Source organism: Mugil cephalus, chromosome 5 (genome assembly GCF_022458985.1).
Source record: "Mugil cephalus isolate CIBA_MC_2020 chromosome 5, CIBA_Mcephalus_1.1, whole genome shotgun sequence".
Lineage (NCBI taxonomy): Eukaryota > Metazoa > Chordata > Actinopteri > Mugiliformes > Mugilidae > Mugil > Mugil cephalus.
Genome location: NC_061774.1, coordinates 18,278,696 through 18,291,038, shown reverse-complemented (window position 1 = coordinate 18,291,038; position 12,343 = coordinate 18,278,696). Strand labels below are relative to the sequence as shown.

The window sequence follows — 12,343 nt, the reverse complement described above, 5'->3', positions numbered from 1 at the left end:
GGTATAACAACCTTTCCTTTGCACTGGTTCCAGTAGTCCTGTGTACCGCTGTACCATCTGCTTCTGAATTCCCAGACAGTCCTCTGGTGGTGAAAGGAATACCAAGTTTTGTGAAAAAAAAAAGGATGTGACAACCCAAGAACAGAGATGGGATTGAGGGAAAAGAGAGCAAGAGTGTGTTGTGTTAGGACAGTCATCCAAGTGTGGGAGTGAGGGAAAGACAGAAAGAGAGGGGGGGGTAGAGATGAAAAGTAATCTGGATAGTAACACCAGAGGCAGACAAACTCCGTAGCTTTGACTGCTGCTAGCCTCCAGAGATGGCAGTAAACAGCCGTCTAATCCTTTGCCTTTTTTCTCTCCCGCTTCTCTTCTCTCCTCTTTTTTTCCTCCTCCCCTCCCTCCGTTCACCCCACGTCTCCGCTGCCTGTCTCTTCGTATGCCGGGGGAAGGTGGGGGGGGCTGACAGAGGTTTGTTTTGGGCCGAGACAACAATAGCCTACACCTTGGCAGTTGCACTGACGCATTCAAGTATGCATGCGCACACAAACACATAGTGGCGTGTGTGCCGCCTTCCTGAGGACGGGAGAACAACGGGGTCACCGTTTGCTGTGTGACTCGGATGGGGAGAAACCGGCCGTGTGTGTCTGGATGTGTGCGTCGTCTGCGCGCCTGGGTGTAGGTGCGTATAGAGTCTCCTGCACCAGTCCTCCTCCCGTGTTGAGCAGAGTGACTGGCAAACACAAACCTGTTTGTCTCTGTTTGTTTCCCTTCCCAAACCGCCTTCCTTTGAGCCTCCTTCCCGCTCCTCGTGCATTATTGCACAGCAGCCAACCTCGGTGCCTCGGTAAAACATTAACTAAGCTGTCGTATTACAGTAAGGGAACTCTTCCAAGCAGCACTGTAATTTCATAGTCTTGTTAAGCCAACGATTAATCAATTATTCATTGCCTCTTTTATTGCGTGGCGAAGAAAGGGAACGTTAATGGGGGCTGCGAAAGCGCCATTAACGGTAGAGGTGATAGAGGAATACAATGCAAAGCATGCATATCATTAGTGTTGGACTGTTTAAATGATGGATTAAACGGTCAGATGATACATTCACCCGCATAAAAAACTCTAAAATTCAAAGATTGTCCTATTTTCCCACTGTTTTCTATTACCCATCCATCACCTATAACCGCTTGTTCTGTAGGAGGCTGAGGTGAGCTGGAGCCTATCTCATCTGGCATAGGACGGCAGGTCAGATTACCAGTTCAACTCAGAAAGACAAACAACCATTCATTAGAATCACCTGTTAACCCAACACATCTGTCTGAACTGTCCATGGAAGGTGGAGCACGTGAGGAACAAACGCCACGCAGGGAAACCAGAGACAGGCAGCATGTTGGAACCTGTCTTAACAATCGCCGGGCCACCCACATGTCCACTGTCATTCATTTGAATCTGACTAGGGATGGGCATCGATGAGATTTTATTGATACAGATGCCATTATCGATTCTGCTTATCTATCCGATTCTTTATCAATTTGAATTTTTGGTCTGTAAAAAGTAGGTGTTCGTGGTTTCGTGTAAACAACGGCTTGTGTAAGAAAACAAACAGGAAATTAGACTTAGCGATAGCTGCACTTGTTGACCGGAGAACCATGTGTCGTCCACAAACGCTCCAGCACGTTGGTGCTTCCCTGAAATTACGGCGCTCCAGAAGTTGCACGTTGCACTGTTACAGTCCCTTCTAGACAAGTGAAGCCACACTTTGGACCGTTTCAGTCTCCATGATCACGTCCTCATCCTATTGAGACTATATACAGTTAACAAAACAGAACTGAACTGAATACATGGAGGAGGGACGTCATAGGGACACTGGAGAACTAAAGTTGCTTTGGACTGATGACTTTGTCAATAAACCTAAAAAAAAAAAGTTTCTACCAGAGATGAAACACGTTCATGTGGCACTTTTTACTGGTTGGCAGGAACTTGACCTCACATATTTACCTGCACCAAACCTGAAGAAGCAGGGAGGTATTGAAGAACTTTTACACGTCAACTTGGTTCATCACAAAGGGAAACAGCAAAGTCACGGAAAGCAAAGCGCACTGGACCACCTCGGACCTGAAGCTTTCGTCCTCAGCCACACAATCTCCACCCACAGCTCCCGAGAAATCTGCTGTAACACTAAACTCTCATTAGAATTCCCCTGGCTGGCCTCCTCTTTTCGATATGGTAATTAGCAGTGACTAATGACTTTAGCAAGTGTAAAAAATGAGCCAGTAATAGCCACATTACAATGGATTAGGATTTACAGAGGTTTAAACAAGAACAGAAATGGTCTCTAATTATGGTGTGATTCTAAGACAAATCAGGGATGGAAAAGGAGTTTTCTACTACGCTGCCTTTTTTTTTTTTTTTGTCTTGCTTCTTAAAAATTAGTGAGACAGCTGTATGATTTCAATGCACCGCCACTTCAAACACGTCTGAGTGGCTGAGGACAAAGTGTGTGCGGCGATTGTGAGGAAACGGCATTGATGAAAGAAGAAATGCAGCATACATGGAGATGGAGAGAGTTATCACATGTCACAAATTCTTATTGCATCAAAAGAATCTTAAGTGTTGGTGAGCATATGCCAAGTAATTGCCCACTGCTCTGGTAAATTGCAGAAAAGACAGCTCACTAGATTATGAAGGAGGTCAAAAGAAAGAAACACCCGAACATTATTCAGCATCAACAAATACACAGAACACAAATTTAAAATGGAGATGTGTTACTTGGCGCACCTTCATGTGCCTTCAAAGAGTGTTTTTCTTCTGCAATTAAAGCCCTCTTGCGTGCAACACGGCTCTACAGTCGTCAGGCTGCGTACACATAATTTGTAATCTCAGGCTGTGATAATGGCGGCGAATTGCTTGACTTATCTCTTATTATTTGTGCGCGTGCACACGCACGGGCCGACGGCCTGCCGCTTCATCAGATCGGACTGAAACGACGGAGAAAGTCCTTCCTAATTTATTCCGTACGTTATCCAAAGTTGTGGATGAAGCACGGCTTAAATGACGAGGTGCGTTCTGCTGGTTCCACAGCTCTTTCTGGCTTGAATACTTCGTTAATTAGCATTTCCTCGACTACGCCTTAGCTGCTTGTAAATGTTACGAGTTGATAAAAGTTTTATTAAGCTCACGATCCCCCATCGTCTCCTCGCCACAAAACTACACGCTCTTAATAGATCCACGGATATATGGGCCTGTCAGGGTGATTAACCAGAATGAAGGATTTATAAATGAGATTACCTTTTTATGTAATTCTTCCTTCTAACAGCAGGTCACTGTGGTTCCCGAAACCTCACGCTAAAGGGCAATTTTGCTCCTGTGCCAAGGGTCCAAAATTGATAGAAATTCGCGGGATGTACATTACACGATGCTTTTAGTGTGCACCTGGTCATAAAAAATAACAGTCACGTATTGCAAATGCACTCGTCTGGTGCTTTCGGTGTGTTTCCACCACTTCATTCTGTCGATCTCAGACCCGATAATGTCAAATGAGGCTCTGGGGTGTGGGGGGGAGAAATCACGCCGTGGTCAATACTCCTGCCAAGTGGAAGGTTTGGTTTTGCTCTCGTCTGCCTTTCCTTTGTTTTTGATGGTCGCACAGTCGTGAGATTGTTCGCGAGCGCTTCCATTTCCAAGACATCAAGGCTTCGAGCATGGAGCAAAAAATAAATAAATAATAATAATTAAAGCATTTCTCCCTCCTCTCTCCCTCTAAAGGTCAATATTACCATGTCATTGAGCTGAAAAAAGAACATTATGATAATGCTACCACCCTGAAGCAAACTCACCACAAGCTCGTAATTACACTCATTCAATTACACTATGGATTTTGTTTTATGTTATTTTTTAACAAAAAAAAAAAAAACATTACAAAATGCTTTATAATTGTTTAATACACTTATCTTTAATTAAAAAGCAGCCAAGTTAAGTGGCTGTTTGGCAGCGCATGGCTCATTTGAGTGGTCTTGCGTGAACAGAAAACAATTCAGCTCGCAGCCATCGCTAGCGGGGGGAAATCAATATAATTGAGATGCACCTATAATCGCTGTATCGGTGGCATGTGTTTGCTGAATAATATCGTGGAAGCTGTCTCTGCCGCATGTAACCTGAGATAAGTCAGTGCTGGCAAGCTGCGAGAGCGCCCGCCAAGCGCCCACACACATACGCAAAGCCTCTTAGTCACTCCGGCAAGAAAACAGGAATCCAAACGCGCATGCATCACAACTGAAAATCAATACCATCAGCGCACATCACAAACGGACTTCAAATGCAGTGAATCCGTCGGGTATGACACAAACAGATGATATGCATGCGGATTCCGGCTCACTTTCACATCTCAGAGACACTTGTTAGGAATCTGCACTGCTCTGACAAAAAAAAAAAAAAAAAAGGAAGGCAAAAAGTGTCTCTTTATGGTTGCCATGGTAGCATACTCTGCACTCCAAACAGTACAGCTGAGCTGAGGGAGACTTTAGTCATCTCCCTCCTCCTCCTCCTCCTCCTCCTCCTCCACCTCCTCCTCTCCCTTTCTTTTCTCTCTATAAGGGCATCCACCCCTATAGCACGGTAGTATTACCATTACAGAGAGAGAAAAAAAGAAACTCTCATTAGGGCATTTTTATCTGGCCTGACTGTAAGCAGTCACATGTTTCCAGTCAAACAAGTGACAGTGTTTACGCTCGTCCAGGTAGATTTCCCATGTGGCGTCGGGCTGGTTGCAGGAAAGATATTCATGCACTGCCACAGCTTGATTACAGCGGAACATCTCTCTGCAGCTGGAAACATATGTGTTGCTGATGTGTGCTCACGCCCCTAAGAGGATGGTGTCTTTTTCTCCGTACAAAGTGTGATACCCCAGTGAGATCCGGGAGATCTAGTGTGTGTGTGTGTGTGTGTGTGTGTGTGTGTGAGGGAGAGGCTCACTGTATTCTGAATGTGCATGCATGTTTGATCAAAAGTTGCCTTCATGCATTCGTCAGATAAATTAAGCATAACTTATGCCTTGAACTAAAATGAACCTTCTCCTTATGAATAAATCATCCCTTCCGACCAAAATTTCCAAAGCTACTTTATTCAACTCGCTAACTTTGCAATTATGTAACTTGTGGTGTGTGAAACAAACTAATTTCGTGTTGCCTGTGCCGACGATAACAACGGTACCGCAGTGTGACGCCCAGCTGATCCCTGCGCAAGATCAATAATTGTCCTCGATCACGAGAATTCACCTGCTCGCTCCCCAAGGCCTTGATTTCTGCCCGGGCATTATAGGTTCAGGAGAGTTTTCTCATCCAAGTGCAGCATGCTATTAAAAATGTAGGTAAAAGGAAGAGAGCCATTTGCTGTGTACAAAAGCAGGTATCAAACAAAAGTAAAAAAAAAAGCTTAAAATGGGACAAATAATAACAAGGCTAACATTATCTACAGACCTCTAACGAGTCCCCATTTTTGAATCAGCATCCCATTCAATATTTGTCTACACCAACAACTATTTTGTTTCCCTTTTATTTTCCTTTGTTACTGTCACTGCCATTATGAAACCTCTCCATGGTGGTGAGTTCAAGGACGATACATAGCCTCTTCTCAGAATTCGTTTAAGGCGGTTTTTATACCTACATTTTGTTCTGTGTTGTTCACATTCAGGGATTAATATTCTCATGCTTGTGTAGTGCTACAAGGTTGCATTTAACCTTGGTCCAGTTCATGCTTTTAGGGCGGTTGAGACAACAGCCACGACAATGTGCTTTTTTTGCAGTTTTGTCACTTGTCACAATTGTGCAGGAAACTTGGATTTCAAGAAATTAAGGAATAATTGCATCAGAAATGGAGAATTTATTGCTGTTTTGTGCTCCATGTAGCAGTGGTCTATATATGAATTACATGCTGCTGCCAGACACTTCTGAAACAGAAGATAAGCTCTGAAGGTATATAACGGTCTATCATCTTGGTTATATAATATAATCTCATAAACAGAAGGTGGTATTTTTCTGAACAAGGAGTTGCGTTTGTATAGAAAAGAAGTAAGTAACTGATGAAATTTCAATTTTCATTCTTGGGTCCTGTCACTGCCAGAGTCTGTGAGCTTTGCTTGGTTCTTGAGTTGGGTAAAAAAAAAAAGAAGAATCACACTGACTTTTTGGATTCCTCTGTTGGAACTTGTTCCATTTCCAGGCTTGAGTAAAAGATGCCTTAAAGTCAAAGGCTTTATATCAAGTACCATTAAAGGATGGACGCCAATGATAACATTTCCCAGGATGATTCAGCATCGCTCAGGTGTAATAGGGGTTAGCCGCCACCACACAACCACTGGGCTGTAGACTGTGAGTAGGCAACAAAGCTTTTGCTAAACCCCTGAACAGCATTACAGGTTATTTGTGTTATGCTGAACTTGCCATGGTCTATGGCAGGTGCTACACCTTTCCTCTGCACAAGGGGCGATCATTGACATTTCTCTCAGAGAATAAATTGCCAGTGGCAGCCACACTCGCTTACCTTCCCTGTGACCTCTTCAGCTTTCTTAGTGAACTCAATCTATCACATCAGGGGAGAATGACAACTATCTTCAGGTCGGCAGAATAACACGTCTGCATCCAAATTTTGGGAGACGGGCGAGAGGACGGGAGCACATTTGACACGTTCGCAGCATCCCATCTGGTCTGCAGTCATCTGGCTTCGTCGCTGACAGAGTCTGACTGTTTCTTCCCGACCAGAGATGAGTGGAGAAACACAAAGAAAGTGAACCACTTGTGAAGATCCCCAATGAATTCTCCATCTCTAGCTTGGAATGTAACGGCGGGCTGAAAAGACAAAACATCTCCTCAGGCATTAGGAGTGAAAGCGAAGGCTGGATCCTCCAGTAGCCTCAAAAGGACTGAAAATCATTGCTTGAATCTCCAGCGCCGTATCTCTGCACAGTTGACTGTCTTGTTGCGAGGAAACGAGCCTAGGTCTGCCATTTATTAGTTGAGTCTCAGTGGTTTTATATGTTCATGCAAAATGTTCACTGTAGTATTATATGCAGGATAAGGAAAAATGATCGAATATCAACCTGTTTAGAATTCTGGTTGGTTTTCTAACTCATACAGATAAGTGTGTTTCATTTTAAGTATTGGAGATGGAGATGCAGATGGGGAACTGCTCAGCTTGACAGGCCTGCTGGGCTTGGGTACAGCCGGTGAAATATGAATGGGCTATTGTTTTACCTTTTGCACTGGGAAAAAAGAGAACAAGCATCACTACATGACAAAAAAAACAACGACAACAACATCTCCGTTTGAGAAACGCTGACCCTCCCCGCGTGTTACCATAATACGCCACATACATGATCCATTATCGAATGATTCTGACCGCCAGGCTGAGAAATTGCTGCTGTGGCAGGCGGGGTGTGAGTGACAGAGCTGATTTATTTCAGTCTACAATCATGTAACGGGATCAACAAAGGCACTGAGGAGCGGAGGCAACTCCACGGGGCCGTGTAGTTCTCTCACACACACACACAACTGTACGCACACACACGGAGATATCTGGCAGATACAGACATAATCATCTCCTGACACATTCACTGGAACATCCTGAACCCACACCCCTTTAGTTCTCTTTCAGTCGGGGGCAAGGAAAACCGGGGGCCAAGTCAAGAACAACACTAGCAACCGCTGAATGTGCTGTGTATGCCATTCTGTTGCAAATCATTTACAGATTTTACACCACAGTCCTGCAGCTGCTACACAGGTGAATAAAAAGAAGTGGAAGAAGAAATATGAATTAAAGTGAATTAACTGCAATAAAATACCCCATTATTCCTTAAAAGTGTTCCAGTTATCTAAAGGTATCCTACTATATCTTTAAACCTGGACGGATATGATTATCTTTTCTGATTCTGTCTGCAGAAGTAAGACTAACGGGGCATTTACAAAAGCCAAACAAACGCATAATGATGATGATATTAATGTAAAAAGATGCTTAAAGTAGGAGAGCCACTGGAAGAGGAAGAGATTTCTGAAGGATGGAGAGCAGAGAAGATGGGGGACAGGTGGGCCAAAAAGATGGAGGTAAATGGATGGATGAATGTATGGATGGTTTGTGTGTATACATGTGTGTGTGTGTGTGTGCGTAGAGGGGGCGTCACACTCAGAGTCCACCTGTCTGCAGAGATAAACAGAAGGAGGGCCCAACAGCACAGACTGGGGCTTATGGGAGGGCCTGACTGACAGTGCTGACATTTAAAAAGAGCACAGTAAACAAGGGCTCACAGAGAATAAATAGCAGAGGGAGCAGTGCGGCTAATACACACACAATGACATCCAGTACACATTAATGCACGGCGCCGCATTCAGCCGCCTATGTACGCACACGCTATCTGACCACGTGCCTGTAAACCTTGACGCAGAGGTACTTCCACGCTCGTCCAATCAGACACTGTCAGGCAGCCGACAAAGAAAATGGCAATGAGTGCTTGCTTTTAATAGAACCAGACTTCACACACACACACACACACACGCATGGATACAGGCAGACGGGGAAATTAAACGCGCCAACTGATTAATCCAGGACAGAGTGGATCATCAGTGTTGTTCCTTGGCCTTTTGTCTCAGATTAAATGGAGAAGCGTGAGGAGTGAAGTGCTTCGAGCGGCCCACCTCACAGCTGAATGGCGCATTCAGACAGACATTCTGCTTTCACCCATTAGCGAGGTGGTAAAGGCGCGGCGAAAAGTGGTTTACAAGTACCTGCTCAGAAATATCAGCAGCTTCAGAAACAAAATGTCGTTTTTGTAATGCTGCAGACATAATGAAACACGAGTGGTTAAAGATACGGGGCCATTAGCAATGAGATTAGCATAACAGATTAAGTTACGTTAAACATGCAGGTAAATTGGATATATATGTATGTGCTGGGTATAAAACATACAGCACATTTACATTAAACAATAAAGAGTAGAGTAGAGAAGTTATTCAGGGCCAATTTTAATAAAATTCTAATTTATCATTTTTATTTTGCAGGACTTAGATGTAATACGAATGCACGTCCATTACAGTAAAGCTCTTGCCTTGTTTGACAAATCTATTTATGTCAAGCAGCCATGATTATTTGCTTGAGATGAGGAGGGTATGCTTCTATGAATTCACCGTCTCCGGTGATCAGAAAGAATGAAATGGAACCAAAGAAGCGTTCAAGATGTGCCTGATGGTACAAATTAAAAGCGTATGCTGCGTTCAGAGGACGTAAGAAGAGAATTGCAAAAAAGACAGCGACTGAGAGGGAGGACAGACACAGATTATCACTGGTGTGGGTTTTCCTTGCTGTAGAATTATATATATATATATATATATAATATATATATATATATATATATAATATATATAAACCTGAGGGTGGAATAAAAGTATATCACACATATATCAACTGTGCTTGTGTATTAACTCTCACTGCCAGTAGGAGGAGACAAAAAATCTGCACTGTAGCTTTAATAATAGAGTTATTTTTATTTCATTATGATATTTATATTATTTATATATTTTTTTATATCATATTCTAAATATTTATTCCATAATGTCTTTTCATGTATATATTCTATTCTATATTGTTACACCTTATTTATTTATTGATAAGATTATTTTTGACTTCTACTTCCTTAGCTTAGTCTGTGAATAAAAACATGGTTCACAGAAAAGGCTAATTTGTGATTAGTTTGTGAGCTGGGATAATAAGCATCAACAGCTAACAGTACATACCAATAAATACATACCAAGTAATAAAAAAATAGCACTAGGCAAGTTTAAAATAGAACACATATAGTAGGTAGGGGATCAGTTTGGGGGTCCTTGGCCTGAAAAACATTGATGACCCCTGCTGTAACCTATATCATCTAATTTATATGTAGATTATCAAAGTAGGACGCAATGGTGCCAATCTGAAATGCAGTTTTAAAGAGCAACTCTGCTTTGCAAAAGCGCCTTAAAAAAGGAAAACATCTTATCTGGATGTGGTCTAACTAATGGCGCGACAATAATTATTTCACGGAAGTTGAGAAAACAAAAGTCAAATGAGCACACAATAATACACTAAGAGTTGTTCATAATGAAAAAACTAAACTAAAAAAAAAAATAATAATGAAAAAACTCTGAAATACAATATTTCACAGCGCGAAACTCTGTGAAACAGAATATTAAAGGTTATGAGTACTGTTGCTTTCATCTGGCAAAACACAAACACCAACATTACATGTCCTGATAAATCAAGGAGGAGGAACGCATAACGCTTCAGGAGATGCATCAACATGCACAATCGTGTGTGAATATTCTGCTAACTAGAGCAACTAGGTCACCTAAATTTTCAAGGAGAAGATGTTTCCTTCAGGGCAGTATTCATCGGGGTGAAACATTCACTGTGTTGGTTTTCAAGACACCACTATGATTGCTACCCCGCGTACCGCCGCACGCGCTCGCCGTCACGTGACGTGTGTTTTTAGGTTGTATTTTTATTTTTAATTCTGTCCCAAAAAGTGCTGCGCCAAGACACAGAAACGAACAATGAGAGTCACCTTGAAAAGACGCTGTAAGACAAAGATATTTAACTCAAATCCTCAGAGGATAAGGGCCCTTAAAGCACCCAACCTCGCTGATGACACTGAGGAAATTCTACTCAAAACCTTATTATAACGAGAACAAAAGCACCTTGTGCACTTCGAGTGTGCACTTTAAATGTGGGTTAGGAATCCCAAAATACTTGAAGCAAAAAGTACCGCTGTCACCAGGCAGATGAAACGCTGCATAATATCATTGCCGCCGTGTCAAAACTCTCTGGTAGCGACTCTACTTCAGGCCAATATTTTGGATGAAGACAAAAATACGCAGCACAGCTGGCTAAGTATGCAGTCGGAGGTGGCGTCAACAGAAGTGCCGCAAGCACGGGAATGATCCGTTTAGTCCTTTCAGTCACAGTCGGAGAAAGGCCTTGCATCAGCTGAGCTCGCTTCTCCCGCTAAGCGAAACATATGCAAGTGCTGTGCAAATACGGAAGGACCCACGTGTGGGTTCGAGCACACATACAGTAACATTTACTTGGACGCGCACGCGCATACACACACACACACACAAAGCGTGTTTGTGAATCCAAAAAGGAGCCACGGGGAACAGACAGTTTGAGACAGCGTTGTGATATTGTCTCTCCCCAGTGTGGCGCACGTGGAAATCAATAGTTATTACAGATGCATTTTCTGGCTGTGAGAGAAGAACGCCTGGACAATAGGCTTCCACCCGCCTGGAGCACAGCGCAGAGTCTTCAGGCAGAAAACAGCAAATGTCAGGTGAAAAAACCGTGGGAGGAGGGATTCGGCACCTACATGATGTACTGCTGAGCACCTATATGTAGCGTGCGCGCCTGTGGGTGCACGGCATTTTTTCCCCCCTCTTTCTGATATTTGTTTAAGGTAAGAGCAGCACGTCGTGGAAATGTCACAAGATGGAAGCCGAGATAGTAATGGAATGGAGCGCACTGCCATCATGTCTTCAATCCACATCTGTCCATGAAATATGGCTGAATTATAGCTGGTCAATTTGCATGAAAAAAGGACAAAACTAGCAGCTCTTATGCTCAACCTTTAGAAAAAATACATGTTTATCCATGGGCGTTAGAGGTCCTGTGGGTTGATTAAATCTGAGAACAGAGCTCAGTTAACTATTTCCAGTCTTTTTAATTTAATCTGACTATCTTCTGACTTGAGCTTCATATTTATTACACAGATATGCGATTGGTCACCTAAGGCAAAGAAAATAACTACATTTCCCAAAATGCCACACACTTTCAAGTTCATTACGTTGACAAGCAGTCTATCACCCAAACATGCTTAAAATTAACCTCTGAAGCATCGGACACGCATGCACCATCAAACCGTACATATGCATAATATATACGTAGCATAATGTTTTAGAAGACAAGGGGCTACGTCTACGCGTGACCTAACCCGTCTCTGTGGGTCCAGAGCTTTTAGCAATAATACTGACATTATCTTCTCATCTCCTCCTGCTACTCCCTCTGGAAAGCTCAGAAAGTCGACCTCAGTGTCTCTAATTTCAGACAGTTAATGAGATTTTTAATTGGTGACCTTTCGAGAACGGTTTCGTACCGCGGCCCGCGAGAGCACTCGGGGGGGAGCCAGCACGTACCACTCAATACTCACACTGGGATCCTTCGTGGCAGACTTTCAAGGGTCTGATATTTACCCACGCTATAGATCAATGGATTGACTGATCACAGGGGAGATGCAGACCGATGCAGACTCATGGACAGATTTGGGTTTGGAATT

The 12,343-nt window shown here is 43.1% G+C and overlaps 1 protein-coding gene across 1 annotated transcript in view; it reads right to left on the bottom strand.

Moving 5' to 3' along the window:
• gria1a (glutamate receptor, ionotropic, AMPA 1a) overlaps nt 1-12,343 on the bottom strand; it is a 69,775-nt gene that overhangs the window by 18,152 nt on the left and 39,280 nt on the right.